The sequence below is a fragment of the Hylaeus volcanicus genome, chromosome 6 (genome assembly GCF_026283585.1).
Source record: "Hylaeus volcanicus isolate JK05 chromosome 6, UHH_iyHylVolc1.0_haploid, whole genome shotgun sequence".
Classification (NCBI taxonomy): domain Eukaryota; kingdom Metazoa; phylum Arthropoda; class Insecta; order Hymenoptera; family Colletidae; genus Hylaeus; species Hylaeus volcanicus.
The window spans coordinates 5,687,879-5,688,553 of NC_071981.1; positions in this window are offsets into that span (position 1 = coordinate 5,687,879).

Here is a 675-nt window from a genome sequence, read left to right on the forward strand (position 1 = left end):
CGCGAGCAGTTGAACAATGCATACACGCGGATGTCTCAAACGCGACGAGCACTTGGAAGGAATTCCTAGCATTGCAGGGATCACATTCGCGTTGATTCCGTCAGAAGTCTGTTCCATCGCGTTTCTATTGATCTTCCGTTTTAACCAGCGCAATTTCGACATCGGGCTTGCTGTGCCGCGTTTTGTCGAATGCAATTCCATTTCGCTAGTCGCGAACAAATGTTCTTGCCACGTGAGAACACAAAGTACTGGGAAACACGTTAAACTACTTAGACGATTGCCACAACGTCGTTAATACGAATTACGTTTAGCTGTGTTATGTTCCTGGTTTGCCGTGGCAAACGTATGACCGACATTATTACACTTCGTAAGTGGGTGGGGGGATGAAGGGGGCGTGGGGTAAAGGTGGCTTTCCAACACTTTCGTGGCGGAATAACACATGGGAATCATTAATCATTCATTCGGAGTGTACATGGTATTAATCCTCATAAGTGTACGAGAATAATGGATTAATAATATTAATGTATTTAATATGATTCTCATATGTTATTCTCGTGTAATTCTAATACGTGTATAGTGTTACATCCGGCCCTGCCGGTGTCCCTTTTCATCGACCGCGCATTGTGAATAGTTAAGATCAGATACTTTTAGGAATGCGCTTGACATACGATTCGG